A 13,745-nucleotide genomic window follows, 5' to 3' on the forward strand; every position below is an offset into this window, starting at 1 on the left:
AGTGACCACATTAATTCAGTAACTAAAAAGTTCTGTGAAGTAGCAAAATACTATTCTCATGGTTACAGATGAGCATAGAGAAATGAAGTGACTTGTAACATTTTAAGAAGAAACTGACTCTCTTAATTTTTTCCTTTTGAATTTCTTTTTTTTTTTTAGCTCAGCATCCACCTTTATCTTGAAGAAGTGTTCCTATGTTAAAGCAAGTATTTATCTGACACAGACACCTGCTATTGTTTAAGACCTCGGCCAGCTGCATGACTATTTTAAAGGAAAAGATAACAGTATGTAAAAGCATTATTCATGCTTCAGGATGAGTCTGGTTGGAAGCTGAGAATGCCAACCCAGTTCTCAAGTATTAGCTCATAGTACAGTAACAGTTTTCTTGAAATGTCCTTTCAACTAAACATTTCTTGAAATGTTTCTTGAAAGATCCACTCCACCTAAATGTAAATGCTTTCCTTGTCTCATGTATGCAAAAATGAGGTGCCTTCAAAAAGTGATCCACATTGGTTAAATTAGGTGTCTACATCTTCCACTGAGAGTAGAGAGCTAGTAGATGTGAAGCTCTTACCTTTCTTTCTCTATTGAGACATCCTCTGAGACTGAGACAGTAGTTGTGGTGGCTTTCTTTTCATAACCTAGCAGCTGGAGTATAATAATGCAGCAGGAATCCTTCGGAGAGACCTGAGCTCTAAACTTTTCACAGCTCAAAGCAGACTGAATCCAAATTACAGGAGAATGTCTTAACCCCTATACCAAGGAGTACTCTAGTTAAGAGCATTTCTATCTTCTTGCTGCAGCCGAGGCAGGAATGCAAATTGACGGGGTCAGGAGGAGAATGAGCAGTTTGTAGCCTGACTCTTACCTAATGATTAGCACACTCAGCTGGAAAGGGAACAATAATCCATACTATTGGGAGGGGGAGGTTTGTGTGTGTCTGTGGAGTCCTTTGGTTGCTTTTTTTTTAATGGAAATGCAAAACATGTATTTTCCAGAAAGCTGGGTCTGAAGCTTCAGTTCTACCCTTCTCTTAGCTAAGTACCTGAACCAGTCAGTGGAAGCTCGTGGGTGAAGCCCGCTGAGCATGCCCCGCCGGCTCCCTGTCCGGCATGGCTGGGGCAGGGCCAGCACTTGCCATGGCCTGGGGTGCCCCTTTGCCAACCCATCTTTGACAGCAGCCAGGAGCAGGGTCCCAGCAGCAGAAGATGCTGGTGTCTCCCATGATGGCAAGATACAGGGAGCTGATCCTGGGCACACCGGCTGGTACATGCGAGAAGAGCCAGAATTTCAAGTGAAGCTGGGCAGCACATGGTCCACTTTGCTCAGGATCAGCCCCAAATCACCTGGCAACTCCGGACGCTTATCTGACCTGCTCAGAATAGCATCCTGGCTTAAATCTTAGCCAGCAAGATACAAAACATGAGGAGCCACTTGCCATCTGTGTGTCTCAGCTGTGGGACCAGTGGACTGGTGTAAGTGAGAGTGGCTGTGATACCAGGGTCCTCCTCAACCTGCTGCATTTTGCCACACAGGAACCTGTTCCAATGGCCTCATCAGTCCTGGCAGCCATACAATACTGCGTGCAAAACTCCCAGAGAGGAATCCCAGATTGGAGCTGAGGGATATGGGAAAGCTTCAGCAGCTGACCAGCACTAATTCACCGTGCCTTGAATGTATGCCAGGGATGCCAGAATACACTAAATCCTAATTTCATGGAAATGGGGGCTGGATAAAGCCAACTGAGGAGTACACGCTTAAGCACTGTTGTCTGCAATTTACGTGGCCTTTAGAAAACGTGAGGTCCAAACCATGGGATAGGGCTGGTCATATTGCCGCGATGATTTTATCTACACAAACTTGCCCAGCAGTGCTGTTCGGCAGTGTACTGTAGTGAGAACGTTTAGGAATCGTTAAGTCCTATATCCTCTGAACACTATGCTTTAGGATGAAGCTTTAAAGTTCAGTGATTACACTAAAAATGTGCTGTCTGGAGACCATTCAGTTAATGCTTGTGAAGGAAGCAGCTTTTTGTGATTCGAATACCAGGGATGGATAGGGATTTTCCACCTAAAGGATGCATCTGACATGGGTGGGTTCCCATGTGCAAGTCACTTAGCTGGGATGTCTGTACTTGCTTATCTCAAAAAAGACTTATGAGGTTCATTCAATGAATGTTTAAAATTTTTTTGAGTTTGTGAAGGTTTAGAGTTTTAAAAATATATTTTATGTTATTAAGTTAATATAAAAATTAAGCACAGGTTTAATAGGAAAATAAAAGTACTTTTTAAAAAAGGAGCTGTACATTAAGCCAGTTAAAAGATATCTATTTTGATACATAGATTATCTGCTTTATTACTTTATTATATCCTGCATTAGAATAATGCCTTCCATGCATCAGTACAATCAGCAATACATCTGTTTGGCAATCCAGCACAGATATATTGTCATATTCCTCACTGAGCTGTTCCTTACAAGCCTCTAGCAGCAAAACTGGGTACAATATTGACTCATGCTTATAAGAACACATAATGGAGTAAATCAAAATTCTTACATTCACATGTTCTTCTTATCAAGTCAGTTTTTATTAAAAATATTAATTTTTGACAACCAAATTTTATTAATTTCTGATATTCACTGTTTTCCTCCTCAGAAAGCAAGTGTTAATGTTTGCACAAAGCCCTTCTGACCTCATTACTTGGGCTACACTGAAAAATCTGGTTCTGCTTTTCTCCCCCTCCTCTCCCTTCAGGAGTCTTTAGAGCATGTAAAAGGAACACTTTTATGAGTATTTCTTGCCTCAATTGATGCAGCAATATATTATTAGCTTAGTGTAACTCTCTCAAAATTTTATGAGGCTTCACGGAGTAGCTGAAGTGAACATAGGTTTTATGTTCCATACCTAACAGATCATGCAGGTTTCTGTCATTATGAGTTAGCATACGCTTGATCAAGTGCAGGCAGTTCACGAATGGCAGGATATATTTTCTTCACTGTGTGATACATCTGCAAGTCAATAGACAGATAATTGGGGGGATCAGTTCACAGTTTCAAAATGCAGAATTATTATTTTTACCAAAACTAGATCTAGTTAAATATTTGCAAAAATGTTTTTTTTCATAAATTCACTCACATCTGAAGGCCTCTTACATGTGCATATCTCTGTGATTCTCCTTCTTTGAATGCTATGGACCAATGTCCTCTCATTTCACAGAGCAATGGAAGTATAGGAATAGAATCCTACCCTCCTAGGAAATTTTTATATCAGCAAAATTATGGTCATTTAAATGGTCTTTGGCAAAGGTTGTTCATTGTAAGTACATAGATTTCTGTACTGTATTTCCTTGTAAATGAAAGTATTTGTGCGCAAAACAGTTATGTCTCCTGTTCTTTTTTTGCATTTTGTAATTTCTTTCCTTCTAGAAAAAGTGTAAAAAAGATATTGTGCTATAATTTCTTATGATTAAATCATTCATTGAGTGGAGAAAAAGTTACCCAATTTTTAAAAGTGCAGTAATCATCATGTAAATATCTTAGATGTGTATGATATATAGATAGCTAAATAGATTATTAACAAGATATAATGATTTCTCTGGAAATTATAACATGTGGACAATAACTGCTACTATAACTGAATAATTTTAGAATCCACAATTTAATCTTTACTTGCCAGATAATTTATATTTTGGTTTTTGAACTAGTGCCATGCAGGTGCTCTTTGCAGGATCATTATCAACAGAAATGTGGAAGGAAGTAATACAGTGTGGATGGAAGCAGTTCTCTGTTTTCAGGATAGAAGCTTACTTTTTAAGCTAGGAGTAAGCCATAAAACAATTACAAACTAGTTCTATTCTTGGTGAACAAGTATTTTTAAAATATGCAGAAAAACTAAGAGAATGCAAAACTATTAGAAATAATGGGAAAACCTTACACCAAAATTACAAATACAGACATCAAAAATGACATAAAGCTGTGATTCTTTTATTTCTGGAATCGTCCCACCCATACGTCCCCTCAAAGTAGGCAATTGCAGTCATGATAGTTTCAGTGAAAAAGAACATACCAACAACACTTCTTTGATTCAGTTCTCTTTTTCCTTTAGTAGTGTATTTAGTGTACAACTGCTTCCCAGGAAGGCTCAGTATATTTTTAAATGAAGTTATTTCACTTTTCTAACAGTATGTGTGCTACTGATAGCAAGCATATAAAGCCATTACAGGACAATATAGTAGGGCTGTTTTTTTTCTCCAATCATTCTACATTATGTATTTCCGAAGTCATATTTCAGTTTTCCCATGAAAAGCATTGTAGAATCCCATGAGGACTTTGAGTCTACTGAAGAAATGACTTTAAGCCACTGACATTGAGTCTGGAAGAAATAAATTTACTATCGAGAGCCACCATGATTTATATTACACTGTAGTTTCCACGTCCTTTCCACCAATATGGCATTGTTTCTAATGACGGTGTACCTGTTAACACCTCAGACTCATCACGACTTCTGAAAATTGAACTGGTGGCATTTTTCCTATCTTTCTTAAAAAGATTTTGTGCCTGGAATTTAGCCAGAAATTTGACTGCTAATATGACAAGTGTAACTGCAAAATAAACACATACAGCTCAGTATACACAAAAAGTGTAGGAGCATTAAATAAGAAGATGCAGTAATTGTGTGCTGTTCTGAATATGAAGTTTTAAGTTGTATATTAATACATTCTGTTTTTAAAAGGTTAATGTAAAAATGTGTACATTTGCAAGAAACATCTATGCATAGATTTAAAAACCAGTCCTATAGCGAACTTGAATGGGTAATCTAAGATACGGCTTCTGAAAGCGGTGTGCAGTATTGGCGTGTTGATGGGGAAGCTGTAAAACTAGCTCTGTTGTTAGCACAAGATGTTGTCAGAACGGTGGGTTCACACATGTTGAATTTCAGCAGGATCTTTTTCTGCAGTGCCTCTCACCTCTCCTAAAATAATAGGGGCATTGCTTAATTAAACATTTTCAGAGAGGTTCCCAAAGGATTATTTACTAAACCCTTCCTTTCTTAGCTAGATCTTTCGGTGTCTTCATTAGCATTATGAAACAATATGTTTTTCTCCTGGGATGGCTTCCATCCCTCAGCTACCTTTGGATGCGTTCAAAGTGCTATACAGTGTTTCACACAACCCTGAGGCCAGGGCATGCTGGTGGTGGAAGCTGAAAAAGGAAAGAAAGTGGATATAGGAGCTAAACTTGGCAGAAATCCAGAAGGGGATTAAAAGGCAGTCACATGATGCAACCAAATGTCCTTAGCGCACTCCTTTCACACATCGGGCATGAATGGTGCCATCAAAGATAGTTTTGCTTGTTTTATGTTTAATGTATAATTTAAATAAACATGTTTATTGTCTTACCTTTTATTTTCCTTCTTTTGTTTTTTCCTAGAGCATCGATCCTCAGAAAAGGCAGAGTGGCATTGCTGGTTTAAAGGAGGAACATTAAAGCTAGTAAGTGAGCTTAAAGTAGGGTTTTCAAGCAGTAAAAATAGGCAAATGAAATAGATACTGAGGTAATTATTATCAGTGCATTTAGCCACATTGCCTTATTCTGTACTTCACAGAAATGTTTGTGAGTCTTTGGTCCCTTAGATTGGCATTGGCTTTTTGAGTGATAGCTGGCTTCGGGATAAATTGATGCAGCACAAGCAGGGCTCGGGCAAGCTTTAGCACACAGCTCTTTGCATACACGTCAGCTTTGCTGCGTGGAACCCTGTTATGACAGAAGAGTCCATTCGCAGTGTCTGCTCTTGCCTAGAAGTAGAAATAGTCCTGGTTTGACAGAGATCAGCAAACTGGCACCTATGGAACATCAGGTCCTAAGCTGCCATTTGCCTGCAAAGGTCTTAATTATAGGCAAAGTGAGCTTTAAAAAAGCAATGTTAATTTCAATTATATGCTCCACCTGGTCCACTTAAGACCCCATTACTTTGTTCACTCAGCTATTGCCACCATGACAATAAAATTAGGTTGTCTTGTACTGAAGAAGCATTTGTACTGTTCTAGCTCTGTGTGAGGCTATGCACATGTGCCAGAAGAGACCCACTATCACCCCCCTCTCGTATGGAGGGGGGACAGCAGCAGCTCTTGGCTCAGTGTTGGAAGTGGAATTACTCAGCTGTGCAAACATCTTTTACTGCTTGAACAGTGATTTCTTCGTAGACTGAAGCCGTGTTTTGAAGTGTTTGTTGGTAGCACTTTAGATGGGACTTGCCCATCACAGTATGGGAACATACATGTTACTTGCTAAGAGCAATTTTTTCCTTGGTTGCCTAGTCATGTGCCCATTATTAGTAAAATATAGAAAAAATAGGTGTGCTTTTAATTTCTCTTACTTTACGAGTTTATTTATCAAAATGTTCTGTTTAAATACATTTACATTTAAATATATATTACAATAAGAATTGATATATTTAGATTAGTTTGGTTAAATGTAGAATTAATTTTTTTCAGACCAGAGCTGGGTTTAGATTAAACTTCAGCATAAATGACCTTCCTAAATATATAAAATAACTGAAAAAACAAAATTAGAATTGTGTCTTAATTATTTTGACTACTTGCATGTCTATGCTAAACGTACCTGAGGCAAGTTTGTTGTGACAAAAGAAAGCTTTATGCCCTTCAGCCAAGGTGCCTTCCACCACATGTATTCTGATGAAGTATAGCATCCCATGAGGCTTAGGAAACCGCCAAGGTAATAATAATGATCTTAGTTGTCCCGGAGAATATATTATTTCTTAGTAAAAGAGGAGCAACTACCTGAGATCTCTTAGTGAACAATCTGACCTACCTTGTTTGCCTGCATAATGAATTAGCAGGCCATATTTAACTTTGTAAAGTACATGGCAATGATGCAGTAGGCACACTGTAAAAATGAATTTAAAAAAAAAAAATTTACATATTTTGAGCACTTTAATCCAGACAGAAAAAAGAAAACAATCTTAAAAGATTCATTCATAACTTTAGTGTTATTTTGTATTACTAATATTTTAACAAATAAAATTTTATGGTAATAAATTATGTTTTTAAGAGGATTGCATTTACAATTTTACACATAAACTATAATCTCATCTCCCAGATAAGCAGTTAAATAGATAGCTTTCTTATTAATAGTACAATGATACAACCAAATGATGGGTGATTTCTATTATCTTTATAAATGGATAAGAAGTATAAAGATGTGAAAGAAGCGTTGATGTGGAAAATGTTAAAATAACAAATCTTATTAGAAGAAAGAATTTAGAAATAACTTGCCAGCAGGGTAATGACCTCAATTAAATTTTATGTGAAATGATAATTGGCGTTTTTAATAAAGGAATGCTATTGCAAATTGCATATTTGATATCATAGTATTATGGGACATCTTATTTCCTCCAGCTTGTGTTTATATTAAATAAAGATCTTTGGTACTAAAATCTACTTAAAACCCATCTGAGCAGACCGAAAGAAAATCCCTAAACTTTAAATTATGAGTCTTCCTTGATTATCTCAAAGAGAGGAAAGTGGGAAAGTTATCTTTTTGTTCTTTTGGCCAAAAGATGTTTATATTTAACATGGTATGGTACATGTTCTTAGATGTAGTCAAGGAAGATTAGAATCTACATTTTGCAGAAATCTCATTTGAGGCAAGAAAGTTGACTGTGTACAAAGTAAATTCCTGATAAAGTTCGAAAAATGACCCAGTTTTCTTCTTGTGTATACATATATGTAAAGAAAGTGTAATGTTTGTCATTATCATTTTGCTTACGTGCTAATTTCTAATCCAGAACAAATATTAGAGTAGTAACTTTGAATTATTTCTGTAAATAATACAAAGAGGTGGGGGGAGGAGTGTTGTTTTGTTTTGTTTTGCCTGTGCAGTCCTCCAAAGCATAACTTGAAATAAGTTTTTGAATGCTTATAATTGTCAGAATCTTCATTAAAATTCTGCCTAGATATAACAACAACAGTACTAGAATAGTGCAGATTTCAAATCTAAGGAAAAGATTACAAAGAGGATTTGTGTCAAACCATCTCTCAGTGTTTCATGATTCTCCTTTGCTTACATAAAACTGTAGTAAAAGTGTTAAAGTTGTAGAAGTGATGAGTTAAACTGATGCAAGAAAAAACAATGACAAAAGTCAGTAAGGAATATTGGCTGGGGTGCCATAGCTAAAAATAAACTATAGTACTAGTTAGGAAGGTACCTAATAGAAATTCTAAGTAAGAAGAAGTGGTGTTTGTAGCATTTGCAAATAAAGCAGCTGTTACCATTCACAATCTACCCCAATTACCTTCTGTTAATCTGGCACATCTTTAAAATGAAATACTGTACATAATTTTTCATGGTTCAGATACTGCAGACTTTGCTTCAGGCTCACCAAGAAAAGTCACTATCACAAGTGACCTGTGTAATTGAATGTGAGTTACTTTAAAAACAGGTTTCCACAGAGGGAAGGAGAAGTGTGGCCATGGGGAATCCTCAACATTGACTTTTTAAATTCTAAACCAATATATAAATGTAAGGAGAGGTAATCTGGATATTGTTGAGAAAAACCGGGGTGTTCTTATATGGAAAATTCATAATTTACGTACAATCATACTACATACACTTAGGATGAACTGTAATGTAAGGACTAGATTCTGCTACAGTCACAAAGACAAGATGTTTTATGGAAAAAAAAGTAGAGTGCTGTACAATCAGCACATTTCAACAACCCACTCTGGGAAAGATCCACTGTATCGGCTTTGGGGATTAGGTGAGTTTTAAACATTAAAATTCAAAAAAGACAACCCAGAAATATTCTGTTCCACCTAGATCTGGATCTTAGTCCACCTTTTGTACTACCTAATTCTTAAGTCATCTAAACTGAGGGTTCCCAGCTCATGTAAAATTCCTCAGTCCAGGAGGCTGATGCCTAGCTCTCATATAAAATCCACTTGTGATCCAGTATGGGCCTGAGAGCTACCCAACTCCAGAGGGACCTTATGCGAAAATAAATAAATAAAGTTGCAGAAGAGTCAATTGTGACAAGAAACTAAGAGACTTATGCCACCTGATACCATAGTATGCATTTATTTGCTTTACGTTTTCTCTAATAATAGATATCTTTAATTCCCTTCAGAAAAAAAAAACAACAAAAAACACCTTTCTCAAAAGGACGATGAATTATGAGTAATGTAAGGGATTGTGGTAGTAACCCAGAGTCTAAATTGATCACCAATTGATTTCAATATTGTCCCTAGAACTCCATTTGAAGTTTGTATTTATTCAATACAATATTTGGGATTAAAAGGAGTGTTTCTACAGGATACATGTTCAATAAGTGTTCCTTCTGGGCATAGAATTTGCCTGGAACAGACAATCTGTAGGAAGAAGTGTTTCTAGAGACAAAGAAAGCTTGAAGATGAAGGAAGTTAACATTGTGTAGGCATTTTCAAAACTATTCTTTTGCTCAGTGTGACTCTTGTTTTTTGTGCAAACTCATTCAGAACGGTAAACTACTGGGCAATATCCTTTAAGTGAACATGTACTTGTGCTGTTTACTCAAAAATATAGTTTCATTGTTCAGCTATTTTTCACATTTAAAATACCTTATGGCGGTATTTATTGCATGTTTAAATTCTGAAAATATTGTTATACGATTTATGACCAGGAAGCTGGTCAACAATAACAGATGAATCTTATCCATGTCTGTGTTCTTCTACTTGAATTCTAGTAGCTATTACATAGCAAAAAAATACCAGCAAAAAAAAGGGGGCAATATTCTAGGTTACATTTAGGAAATTAGTTCCTCCCTAGTATTGTCCTTTTTGTGTCTTAGCTCATTATTAATTGTCTTTTAAAAATACTGTAAATGGATTTTATTAAATGCATTATAAAAGCTATTTTATAGGCCCATCACTTATTCATGACAATGCACTTATGATCAAGTTTCCATAGTTGAAGAAGAACTGATGGATGAAAGCTTTTGGAAGGTATTCTTACTCTCACTGTACTGCTACAGCCTACCAAGAATTCTTCTAGCAGAAAGGCTGTGTTGAATTTGTGTTTCCAGATAAAACTACCACTTTCTACTAAGCCAGTATAGGGGACTTAGCAGATGTTTTTAGAGCTTGAAGCAATACATACTGCTTTAACAGTTCTGACTGCCCAACAAAATGCTGAGAGGCTACTGTAGCTTGGAAGCGCTGAGTCATCGAAATCGTACCAAAACATTTCACCCTGAGAAAAGTCTAAAAATCAGAGGATGAAAGTTTAAATCAAGGATTTCTTTCTTATCCCCTGTCTTCTTCACCAGTTTCAGTTTTAACTTCCAAATTGTTTGATTTTTCTGTTTTATATGTGAAACGCAATATAATTGCACCTCTGTTTACATGACAGTAATCTGATTTATGAGTGACTAAACTATGAGATCATAGGCTAAGTATTGCATCATAATAATGTAATATGATTATCTCTTAGAACAACAGTGTAGCAATGATACTAGTGCACTTCTAAGATAAATATAATTATTGCAAAATAAATAAACCTAACTTTTACAGACACATAAAGAGTCCTAAACTATTGAGCTTTTCTGTGGCATCTTCAATGGAACCGAAGTGACTTCTAGACTGATTATTTTATGTCCTTGGAGTGTAGACTTTTTATTACGATAGAATAGTGAAAAGTATGTCTTCTAAATAAAGTATCTTCTAAATAAAGACCTTTGAGATAGCATGCTAATGGTCAAGTCATTGACAAGTATGCAGTGCCAAGTCATTGACGTGGTCCATTAAGTGTTTGAGTAAAGTCTACAGAAATTCTTTGGTAATCAGTACTATTTTAGCTTTAGTAGTAGCTTTTTATTTCTGTATTCTGTCTAATTACGTACTTAGGAATTATAGCTGGGATTTTTTTGGTCTTTCTATTGCCTTATATTCATCTCATACTAATTTTTTTCCATTTAGAAGGAAACTCTGCAATCAGGATGTACACAACTTAAAAGTATAAAGCAGTTATTTATTGCCTCATATACACAGTAGTTAGCTAGGACTAATGAGCCAGTAGGATAAGCATCAATATGTTCACCACCCACCGTGAGACCTTATGTCTATGTTTACTCAGACTGGTCTTCGATGCTGCTGAGTTGTTGCCTTGCAACTCTCTGGGTTTACTCTAGGATTTTGTACCTTTCTATGTCAGTGTTTTTCCTCTTGAATCTTTGAGCAGCTAACTACCTCCATCTCAATAGGCTAATCTGGGTTTGCAATATTATCTTCCTTACCTTTCATGGCTTTTTCCTCTGGACTTGCTTGAAGCTCTTTCTTACAATTTAGCAATTTTCTCAGAAGTCAGAGCCAAGGTTATGCAGCTGGGCTGTATCAAAACCAGACAAAACCAGAAAGAGAAACTCTTTCACATTTCTCTTGTGCTGCTTAGGAATTCAGCAAGAGAGAACAGAATAAGTTTGCCATGGGAAAAAAACACAAGCTAAATCATTTATATTGTATTAATCTTCAAAGTTGAAGAAGTTCAGTTTAGAACTTCAGCTTATGCTAAACTAAGCCAATACAAATTGTTTTTTGCATTGGGATTTGATTTTCTGTTCACTGCAACTTTTGCAAAGTCTCTCATGACTTTTTCCCTTTGCTTTTTATATTCTTGGTCAGTATATGCTTAAGTTGTTCATCACCATAGTTAACAGCTATCTTCATGAATCACATCTTGGTGCCAATGATGATTGCTTATTTTATAGAAGACAAGAAATTGGCTACTTTTTGAAGACAGAATTTTCATTAACAATATATCCTCTGAAAATCTGGACCATTCTCAACACTTCAGAGACTCTGTTCCAAAACATATAGATTCTGTAGGTAATAAATTAATTCAATTAAAAAAAGTTTTCATTTGAGACATATATTAACTTTAAAATAGAAAACTAGTCTCTGCTATTTTGTGTACAAGATCCATATATTTATGGATAAGCCTACTTGTACAGCTGTTTTTATTCAAAGGTTTATAATTTCATTAGCCGTATAAGACTCAATTTAGAGTACCAAAGTCATGCCAAATGTCATACTGAAGTTGTGTTGAAAGTGATATCAGGTGTAGATAGGGCAGAGATGAGTGAGGAGAATTGATTAGTTATACTGCATTATGATGCAAGGCTATAAAAATTTCACTTATAATATTGCTGTTTATATTCCAATAAAATCTAAAAGGCTCACATTAAGATCATCTCCCCAGCATTAGACCTTGGACAATCAGAGAATAATAATCAGTGTTTGCTAAAAAAAAATTCAATCCAAACAGTGGGAAAGTGTGGGAGGGAAAAGGTTTAAATTATCTCCTCTCTCATAATTATCTCTAGGATGATTGCTAAGGTATATTCCTGATGTGATAAAAGTGAGTTTGATAAAGGTAGAGGAACATATTAACTCTGATCTCTCTCATCCTGTGTGAATGCTGCATCCTTGAGCTGCTCTTTAAAATTAGCAACTACTCCTGCATTTTGTTTGAAACTTGTGAGTTGCAGTCTGAGATTTGGTCTGCGGGTCTTAAAAAATTTGATGTTAGTGAAGCAGTCAGGATAGGAAGGAGGTATTAAAGTATACCTTATGATTTTATCTGCCTTTGAAGTCTGACAAAACTGTCATTTGATCTGTTGATAGACTCCCACTGACTTCAGTGGGAGTAGGTGTCTGTAAATATAGTAAAAGAATTGCTAGTGCCAGTCTGTGTATTCTCTCTTAGTTTTGTGTCCCAGCTTTTCAAGGATCGCTTAAAAGAATGACTTGGTAGTTTTAGTTTTCTTCTCTGTTCTACTCTGTCTATTCACTAAGGCTACTGATAAAAGAGGTATTGACTTTTATTTGCTCCTATCCATTAGGAACTGTAACTGAGATTATCCTCCCCTTTTATCTAAACATCTGAACAGCTATTCAACTATCCAGTTCATTAGCAGAATGGGTTAAAATTGATGACCTCTATCCAATCCACTGAAGGATAATATAGAAAAATCTTTCATACAGAATTTGGTTTCTCCTGTTTATGTCTTGTTTAACATTAAAAGCGCTATATGCAAACAAATGTCAAATCCCAGAAAATTTAGTTTAACAATCTGTAATATCTTACTTATTGTGGTTATTTTAAAAAGGAAGAAAATAGGTAGCAGAAAAGGAAAACTAATGTTTCCCTTTGGAGATATGAGTTCATAGGCTCTTATTTAGGGCAATTAGTGAAAAGTTTTCTTTCTGGTCATTTGGTTCTGAAACTGGTGCAAGTATATCAAGAAAGTGATCCCATTCATATCGTCGCATTTAGTATTCATATAAGCATTTAGTGCTTATTTCAAAGAAAACTTGGGATTTCCCTCCCTCCCTCCCTCCCCAAACAGTGTTCTTTGGTTTATATATGAGCAATATTTAGAAAAGGTTTCACAACTTATTTGGCAGAAGATGCTGGCTTAAACAGAAAAAAAAATACATATATTTCTCTGTAAACATTGGTGTAAACCTATGGAATTGAATAAAGCTACTCTCATACTTAAAACTGTGTTTCGAGGGTTGTGTCACAGCCCTCAAGTTGAAGTTCAAATGTTTCTTTTTCAAATATCGTTGTGTCATTTGACTGTGGCATCTTGAAGGATGTCCTGGTAAAAATTAGTATGTGCTTCAGTTAGTAGGTAATAGCTTCAGAGCTTGTACAGCAGTCATAACTTTTTCATATAAACTTGCTCTGAGTGA

The 13,745-nt window shown here is 36.0% G+C and overlaps 1 protein-coding gene across 3 annotated transcripts in view; it reads left to right on the forward strand.

Annotated features, from left to right (window-relative positions):
• TENM3 (teneurin transmembrane protein 3) overlaps positions 1 to 13,745 on the forward strand; it is a 1,359,158-nt gene that overhangs the window by 306,320 nt on the left and 1,039,093 nt on the right. For all 3 annotated transcript variants that reach the window (XM_064510997.1, XM_064510998.1, XM_064511002.1), the window contains exon 4: positions 5,428 to 5,489. The gene's annotated coding sequence lies outside the window, so the exon portion shown is untranslated. The remainder of the gene's footprint in view (positions 1 to 5,427; positions 5,490 to 13,745) is intronic.

This window comes from Dromaius novaehollandiae, chromosome 4 (assembly GCF_036370855.1).
Source record: "Dromaius novaehollandiae isolate bDroNov1 chromosome 4, bDroNov1.hap1, whole genome shotgun sequence".
NCBI lineage: Eukaryota > Metazoa > Chordata > Aves > Casuariiformes > Dromaiidae > Dromaius > Dromaius novaehollandiae.